The sequence below is a fragment of the Chaetodon trifascialis genome, chromosome 12 (assembly GCF_039877785.1).
Source record: "Chaetodon trifascialis isolate fChaTrf1 chromosome 12, fChaTrf1.hap1, whole genome shotgun sequence".
Classification (NCBI taxonomy): domain Eukaryota; kingdom Metazoa; phylum Chordata; class Actinopteri; order Chaetodontiformes; family Chaetodontidae; genus Chaetodon; species Chaetodon trifascialis.
In genome coordinates, this window is record NC_092067.1 from 7,499,816 (window position 1) to 7,507,500 (window position 7,685).

The following is a 7,685-nucleotide window of genomic DNA, read 5'->3' on the forward strand; positions in this document are numbered from 1 at the left end:
CACCCCTCCATCCAGGGTGCCTTCAGTAGCCCTCCGACATGCCAGGAAAGCCCATAGAGGCCGGTGGACACCATGTCCCAGGCAAGCAATTGCTGCACCAGCCCCACTGCCCGCACCACACCCCACGATGCAATGGTAGTAATGATGACAGTGATGTGAATCTGCAGAGAGTATTTGCAAAGAGAATTAGTCAGATGTGAGAATGAAAGGTAGATAAATAAGAAACTAAATGATAAACAGCAACCCCGAAAGGGATAGGCGGTGTAGAAAATGGATGGATGGATGGATGGATGGATGGAAAACAGTATAAACATAAGAAGGTACCAGATCGGTGTGTGTGATATTATGAGCATCCAGAAACAGGAATTAGACTAGAATACATAGAGTCAATGTGAGTGATGTGTAGCTGTGCATGTTTGTGTTTATATTTAGTCCTTTTGGTCAGAGTAGAGTATGAAATGTGTAGCAGGAGGGTGTAATATTAATGTTATTGATATAATTACAAAATAATGTGACATACCATTATCACCGAATGTCAAAACAATGATGACAGTACTACTTAAGTGAAGACAGTCGTATGAGTAAAAGCATTTGTATAGCATTAAATGAAATATTAAATAATGAATGAGTTATGAATGGTTATGTTATATATCTGTGTTAAAGTGCTAAAGGAATGAGTGTATATGTGCCTCTGTATTTCAGAGGCTAATCTTGCCTTGACTGAAAGTGTCCTGTTACCTTCAGTACAGTAGATTCAATACATTCAGTCCAGTGCACCATCTGCAGATATATTGCACAGAGATGTCGATGTGTCAACAACCCTGTGTTTACTGTATCTACTGAGGCGATTAATTTAGGCTGAATATTAAGAGAAGCATCCATTTCGCAGATGAATGAAGCCCAGTCATGTCTCTGCAGAGCAGGAGATTTATTTGGCAATTTCCTGTTTGGCTAATACTTATTCAGATGCATGCTGGTACCTCTGTGGCACTATGGAATGAAATAGAGCTGTTTAACATAGTAAAGAAAGTGCACCTTCTTTCATTTCCCCGTGGTGATATTTCAACCTCAGAACCAGTTTAGTGTTTATTTGTAGTGGAAATGATGATGAAAGCCATATTAGCCACCAGCAGCATAATCCTGCAGTACATCAGTCGCACTAACTACATCTGTGGTATCATCTGGAGGAGAGCAATCAAGGCTGATGAGAGAGGCATGTAGATGTGTACAAGAGACCCAGCTTTGAGAGGGACTGTATGGTACGCTGTGGAGACAGATAGATTGACAGGAAAATCGGATTTCAAGGCTTCCCATCAGGAGGGCTGGGTTCATTCAGTGTACTGTGCAGCTGCAGGCATGCTGATTATGAGAGCAGGCTCTCCTCCACTCACAGGGCTTTAAATCAGCCAATACAAGGCTCAGGAGGAAGCATGTGTACACACATACTGTACACTCAAATACTCATTAGCAAACACATCCAAGAATATAGGTCAGACAGTGTTCTTTATGTAACATCTGACATGTAAATGCCAGTTTAATGGAGTTGTGCTGGTTGCGTGGCTCTCTTTCCTGTCAGCCCCGTCAGGAGTGGATGGAAAATTAAATAATGAATCAGGGTAATGGGTCATGATGGTTACGTGTGGCCCTGGTTTCCATTTTTCCTCTTTTCCAGGCAGGACATCTGTTCTAATGCGCTGCCTGGTCTAATCAATAAAAACATACACTACCAGCATATTTGGCTGTTGCTGAGCAGAGCAGATCATCATAACAAATTAGCCTGCACACAGCACCCCAGTACAAAACACTGCCATGTTTTGCACTGAAAATGTTGGACCTACAGTGAGGAGACCCAGTCTTGGTATGGATATTGATGTATTTGTCAGAAGTGCTGAAGCCATTAATCAATTAATTGATTCGGTGATTAACAGGAAATGTATATCAATATTGCTAATAGGTAACAGTTGTTGAAGTCATGCAGTTTCAGCTTCTCAAACGTGAGAAGAAACTGTAAATTTGAAGATGTCACCATGGCATCTGGGAAAATGTCACGGGCACTTTCCTTTCACTAACCCACATCCCTGGTTTACTTTTCTGAGCCCAGGGATGTGGGTCATGCACACCAACACACGTCATGAGTGAATGAAGCAGAAGTTACTGAGGGAAATGGGTCACTTCCCGTGCTGCGTTGTGATCATACAACTATCCTACTGTAAGAACAGAGTGAGATTTATACCTAAACGAGCAAGAGTCAGCCATGCTTGGCACAGCAGTGTTAAATGCAGCTCTACATTAGCATCTTGCTTTCAGTTAAGTACACAAAAGCCAGCAAAGGCTGGTGGGAATAGCATTAGTTTTGCAGCTATGTGATCAGAACCCCTTATTTCATGTATTGTTGTCTTAAGGCACTTCCTGGATGAGCAACAGCTAAATGTAAATGTTTATATGCTGTATAGCAATGATGCTGCTGAAATAAAACTCAGAAGGACTGACTGACTCATGATATACAGTCTAGAATTGTATGAGTCAGCTATTTCTCATTGTCTAGTGTTAAAAACAAAAATTGTTATATATCATAAAATCGAGTTGCAGTACTTGAAAATCGCAATACATATTGAATTGACACCCAAGTATCATGATAGTATCAAATTGGGAGTTAATCATTAGCCCTATTCCATCCATGCACTCATTAGAAAATAAGTTCATTTAATTGAATGTTATGTGTGTTCACACAACCACAAAATATGAAATCTGCAAGTGAAGCCCAGGAATGACTGAAGACATGTAGGTTGAAGTCATCCTTAATGACTCCCACCTTTCTCACTCTACAATATTAACAGGAGTATGTACTGGACAATTTCGTGCTGCACTTATTAAATTCTTTCATAATTTCCCCTATTACTGAATACACTGGGGTCCTAACCCACTCACACCATTTTCACATCCCTTGTAATTTAAAGGGATGTTAAGATTATGTACCATCTTTCTAATAACATGCGTGTTTTAAATGCTTGTTGGTTCTAAAAGTTGTTACATTGCTCTTTTGGAGAACAACAAATTGGTGTATTTGCAGAACTGTACACCACAGACGATGTACAGAAAACATAGAGTCGTACAGAACATAGACCTCACTCTGATTCATCAAGCTTACCCAAGTTTACCTTTATGTCAGTGGAGAAAAACCCAGTTAATGGTTGGAATATAGTTCAGTGTGTTGAGCCTGCGCCTACTTTCCTGTATGTGTGCCACTCTCTGCCTTTGTGCATTGCACCCTCCATCAACCTCCACCCATTGCCCTATTGATTGTCATGAATCAAAGGACCGCACTGTGTCCCACAATGCCCCTGTGGTTGCCAAGCAATCAAGCTCCAGATAAACACACTGGCAAAGGCCATCTTTTACAACATCCTGTATTAACGTCCCCCCCCGATATGTAAACATTCCCAGCCAAGGGGGCCAACAACAATGCATTGTTCCTCCCCAGGAGAACTAACAGCAACAGCCATTGTGCAGCATTGAGGTCTACATTATGTGAACACACTGCATGTGCACACTCTATTAGCCTTCCTTGGTGTGTGCGTAATAATATGGACAAATGACATGACTGAAGCCTCTCTCGTTTTTACTTCCTGCTGTGTTTGTTGGTTCAGGAAAAACCCTCTGCTTCATGCTTTTGGGCTCCCAGGGTTACTTCCTCGAGACTAAAAGCTGGCTCACCCTCCTTCAGCTCCTCGTGCAGCTCCTCCCCTGAGTCATGGAAGCCGTGCTAAATTTAGCAAGCCTCAAAAAGTAATGGTGTGGCAAGTTCTTATTGAGTTTGCACACCACAGATGTCTCTCTCTCTCTCTCTCTCTCTCTCTCTCTCTATCTCTCATTGTGTCTTACTCACTCTCTTTCTCTCAGTAAAAGGCTTGTCCGTGACTCACCCACGGCAGAGCGAGGGCTCTATGAATTATTGAACCAATGGTGGAGCCCTCATAAATTATCTAACCGCGTGTCGCCGGGCGGAGAAGGGCAGCTCAGTGGATACATCTCATCCCCACCGTCGGTGTCAGTACCACCTAGAGCTCTGTGTATGGTTCTGATAACAGGATAGGGCTAACCTGGACACCAACAGACACACACACACACACACACACACACACACACACACACACACACACACACACACTGACAAATGCGTAGTCATAACATAAGCAAAAGCACATAATTTACATGCCAAGTTTTGAGCTCTTTAAGCTCCACAATGATTTTTCTATATTAACAATGGATAGAACGGCTACATCTAATGTGTAAGGTGTCACCCGTAGTCACAGACAGTTATCATCACCTCTGCAGCTCTGTGGAGCTTTTTAGCCTCTTTTAGCTCATTGTTTTGGTTGTACAAATTCTGCTGTCTGTCATGTTTCCAGGACCAGCAGGCATCTGTTTTTTGCAAACACACTCTGATAGTCCCACTGTACGCTCCCTGCCCAGCACCTAACAGCACGCTCACAGTTAGTGAATAATAATGCTGATTGTTGAATTTTCCGCTGAAGACAAAAGCCAGATGTTAGTGAGTGTTAGTGGATTTTTGTCCAGTGTGAAAGTGTTAGTGTTTTTTTTATGCAGTTCTTCTGCCACAAAGTAGTCCAAAAAGCAGCCTTAATGTGAATCATTTATATAATCTTGTTATACAACAATGCAGCACAGAGTTAATTTCATCAGTTCACCTCCTCCTGTCTGACAGGTTGCTATTAGGCTTCCATTTGATGCTAAGTTTAGTTTAGTCAAGTTTTGAGCCTCAAAAATTGAGCAGAAAATCGAGGTAAATGCAAAGTTTTCACTTGATTGCAAATAATGAACTGTTGATTAACCTGACGGCTGTTTTGATTAATCGATTAATCATTTGGTATAGTAAATGTCAGAAAACAGTCATTCCTGTCACAATATCCCAGAGCTAATGGTGATTTGATTTAATACATCCAACAGTCCAAAGCAGCTGCTTAATGTACAATTAAATGCACATTTGAAATGCTGGAATCAACAAAACAGTTAATGGATTATGAGAGTAGTTGCACTTCTGCTCAGGCTCTTGATGTGAGAAGCCTGTCATGATGCTGATGTTGTCCAGGTCCTCAGCAGCATTCAGCGCTTCCCTGTTTCCAACCTGAGCAGTGGCTGCAGTCATTTTGCTCCCATGCAGTCACTGCAGAATTCAAATGGCCATTAAAGAGTGTAAAACTGGATTTCACCATGGTCCGTTTGGCAGTGATTAAATACTGTATATTAATGTACTGCAGCATAAACACACTATCCCACCTCCATCCAATCCGATTAATGCCCTGCTGTGGTTGCCATACTGATCGCTAAATATTGGAGAAATGCTTGAACGCTGGAGTCTATTTGCACATTTCTTTTGATGGCAGTTAACCCTGAGATGCAGAACAGTAGACGCTTCATGAACACACCCCGTGCAGTTCACGGGCTGCACTGACTGTTGATAATGGCTTCAGCAACACCTGATACCGCTCTGTTCTCTTGCTCTGTTCTCTTGCTCTCACAGTGGATGATGGAGTTGGACCAAAATGTGCAAAGTGAAAAAAGTGGTGTTTTAAAGTTTGTCTTGTGTAGATGAGGGAAACAAAAGAAAGGGTTGGGCTTTGGTGTAATTCTGGCAGCGCGAACGTGCTGGAAGTGACCCATATTTTGTCTTATCATTTTGTCTCCATTTGACAGTTATCCATAGCTGTCTCTGTACTCATTTTGTCATAGACATAAACACACCAAGAGCCATCTGTCTGATGCCTGCATGGTGCCTTTTGTGACTTACTCCCACAGGAAGTCAGGGTTGTGGAGAGCCCCTGGAGTCTCTCTCTATATAGCCAGCAAAAGGCAAACACACACACACACACACACACACACACACACACACACACACACACACACACACACCACATGCTGTCAGTTATGCAACAGTCATGCATGGTGTTGATGCGTCGCATGTAAAAATTGTTCACTTTTACCACACGTTTCCTCTGACAGAGCGGATGATCTGATTACATATTGAGCATCCTGCTGTGTAAATAAATGTGCATATTAATGAGGAAAATGGGATTTAGAGGTAGAATAGAGATAGAAATGTCACACTGAAGTCACACCGGTGTTATTTAAAGACATGTGCTGTGTGGTGATACAGAAATATTTCTTAATCCATTCATTTTCATAACTCATGATAGACGAAGAAATCTTCAAATCACTGGAAAGATTGGTGTTTATCATCAAAGCCTCCACTGTGAGTTATGATCTGACACTTGATGCCTCTACTGACAGGATAGGATTGTTATGATGCAACAGTGCGATGGTGACGGTTTTTGTGAGGTATGAACAATAAACAGACTTGGTTAGGATAGGTTTGGGTTAAAGTAATTACTTTGTTAAGGTTAAGGGACCTTTGCTCTCATGGTGACAGAAATAACCACGTGGCTAAGTTTAGAGAACCTTGTGGTGATGGTCAAAAGAAACCAACATTGAAAACAGATGTTTTCTTGACCCATCCATCCTCCTCCTGTGTGTTTGAGGCTGTAATGCTGTATATCATTGTGGGCAATTGTCTAAACTACTTATGCTGTCGTTTCAATCACATGGCAAATGGTTCAACTCATGTTCATTTATATTGAGTCATCTTTAAATTTGCTCTACTGGACAAAGTCCTAGAATTTCCCCCTAAACCATTTTGTTTGTTTAACAGTCTATATAATCCCAGCTGTAGTCATGTGCACGATGAACAAGTGTCTGCTCGCAGTCTGAGACGTACATGCACAATGTTTTATTTATCGTTTTTGTTCACCATAGAAGATAAAAGCCATGCTATAGTGCACACACATCCCAGTATTTTGTCCTGCGTCACAGGAAATGACAAGTGTAGAAAACGCGCTGAACTGATGCCCTCAAAAAGATGTATTTACTATAGCTAGGATGTTTCAACATTGCACCTCGGTCAGACATGTGACCAATATTTCAACGTTATCTTGTTCAACACAGAGGTTGTTCTCAGTTATGTCGTGTAGACACATCATTCAGCCATGATGTTAACAGAATTTTACACTGTTCTACCCAGTAAATTGTAAATCAAAGTAGGCCTTTCTGAAGGGTCTAAAATTAAGATAAAAGCTTTGTCATGCTGTGTAGGGGTCAACTACAACATTAAAAAGGCAGTGCTCTGTGCTTGCCAGGAGATAAATTGGCAACCATGACCAGCATCATCACTGGTCTGAGTCCAGTCTGTGCTGCATGTCATTACCCAACTCTCTCCCACCCTCATTTCCTGTTATCTTACTACTGTCAATTTAGCAACAAAGGCATAAAATACCCCACAAAAAAATGCAAAAAGAGCTGTAAGACCTTAACTTTTACGCTTATTAAATTAGACCTGGAGAGATGATGCATCATGTGATCGTGGCAGCGTCTCTGTTGCCATTGGTTCCATTTGTGGTTCGGTCTGGAGACCTCGGCACTGTGGTGGATTGCTCTTATCACACACGCTCTGTGAACTTCTGTATGTGATCCAGGTTATCGGCTGATAGAACAGCTGTCACTTCAGTCCGACTGGAGAGAATGAAATGACGGAGAATGATGGATTAATCAAGCGTTGAAAAGTGGCCAGGATGACGAGACAGCAGCAGCACCTGTCTGCACTTTGTCTGTGA

General features: G+C 41.8%; 1 protein-coding gene across 2 annotated transcripts in view; it reads left to right on the plus strand.

Annotated features, from left to right (window-relative positions):
- The window catches only part of arhgef49 (Rho guanine nucleotide exchange factor 49), a 57,733-nt gene that overhangs the window by 10,496 nt on the left and 39,552 nt on the right, over positions 1–7,685 (plus strand). The gene's annotated exons all lie outside the window — the stretch shown is intronic.